Consider the following 1,641-nt stretch of genomic DNA (forward strand, 5'->3'; position numbering starts at 1 on the left):
CAAACCAAGCAGGGTTTTGTATATGAGCATAAACCAATGAATAGCATGACGAGTGTGTAAAGATGGCCAGTTCACAGTAGAATAAAGGGTACAGTGATGTGTTTTATATGGAGCATTTATCGCAAACCGAATGGCAGAGTGATAAAGTACATCAAGTTTCAACTTATGGCCCACCCTGTTTAACGTTTTCTGTTGGAGAAATTTTAACCTACAATCTGACATTTATATGAAGTCAAGGGTCTCTGCTGGACAATTTGGAACTTCTACATATTTGACTGCCACATATTTGACAGCTTTTTCAGATCAACCTACTTCCCACATGAAAATAATGAAGTCTAAATATCGGTCCATCCTTATTGATGAAATGAAAAACTGCTCTCTGACCTTAAAAAGTAGATCATGATGACCTGTAGACTGAAACAGTAGATCTCAAGCCATGAAAGTGTGGGCACTCCTGGTCTAGATTTACAGAACAGAGAGGTATTTGACAGGGATAAAAAGAAAAACAGCCACTAATACAGTGATAAGACTTAAACTCTCACAAATTAGATTTTTGGCACATATTCAACTTTTTTAAATTTTATTTCATTTTTTTTATTTTTGAAATAGCAGACTGATTGAAGGAGCAGTCAAATGTGGTTTGATAAAGTCAAGTACAACAGAAATGACTGAAATAAAGGTAAAAGGAACATTCATGATCTTTGAAGTTATTTCAACAAAGTTAAAATGGGGGGGGCGGGGGGGTGGCATGACAGATTTTCATCTTCCAAAGGGGGGCGTGACAGAAAAAGTTTGAGAACCACTGTCCTAAGCTATGCAGCATCAACGCTATGTTAGTACATTAAAATTTACAAAGAGTAAAGGATGCTTTTTGTAATAAAAAAAAATAAGACTAACTAGGACTAAGATTTGTACTAACTGTTGTATCTTTTCACATTATTATGTATGGTAGAAAGTAAAAGACTTAAATTAGTATAAAGTATGAGCTGTCAGAAGTGGGATTTGAACCCACGCCTCCAGTGGAGACTGCGACCTGAACGCAGCGCCTTAGACCGCTCGGCCATCCTGACTAGCTTAGGCATGAACTATACCACCTCGCCCCACATGGACTAATATTTGCATAAACTGCTTAATCTTTTCACATTATTATGCATTGTAAATGTACTGACTGTAACCCATTTGCTGCACTGTACACTTTGTCACTAGGCTGTAAACCATGACAAAGTGTACAGTGCAGCAAATGGGTTACAGTCAGTACATTTACAATACAGTCAGTACATTTACAATTGAAAGGGAGCCCCATATGAGCACTCCAACTGACCAAATAATGTTTTGGGTGGACCATTCTTAGCACTGTAACAGCACTAGCATGTTAGGGTGTGTTTTCTCTGGTATGAGTGTATTAGGTACGGCCTTCTTGTTGGGTTTTTAACTGACTGGATTATTTATTAAGACTGACCAAATAATTCATTCTTAATTATTCATTAAGAACTCAAACCCTGTTTGTGCTCGTTGTAGGCTATTCAATTGTCCACTAGATGACATAATATGGATACAGTTAGAAAGTAAAACGATGTCTGTTTCTAGCAAAGTTTTATCGCATGCTGACCTGTGTGGAATACAACTGATGTATGTAGCACT

At 37.4% G+C, this 1,641-nt stretch overlaps 1 non-coding gene across 1 annotated transcript; it reads right to left on the bottom strand.

Moving 5' to 3' along the window:
- Positions 1-987: 987 nt before the first annotated feature.
- On the bottom strand, positions 988-1,070 carry trnal-cag (transfer RNA leucine (anticodon CAG)). The gene has a single exon. It is a non-coding gene; the product is annotated as a tRNA-Leu (tRNA).
- Between the last annotated feature and the right edge of the window lie 571 nt (positions 1,071-1,641).

The sequence above is a fragment of the Trichomycterus rosablanca genome, unplaced genomic scaffold, assembly GCF_030014385.1.
Source record: "Trichomycterus rosablanca isolate fTriRos1 unplaced genomic scaffold, fTriRos1.hap1 scaffold_229, whole genome shotgun sequence".
Classification (NCBI taxonomy): Eukaryota; Metazoa; Chordata; class Actinopteri; order Siluriformes; family Trichomycteridae; genus Trichomycterus; species Trichomycterus rosablanca.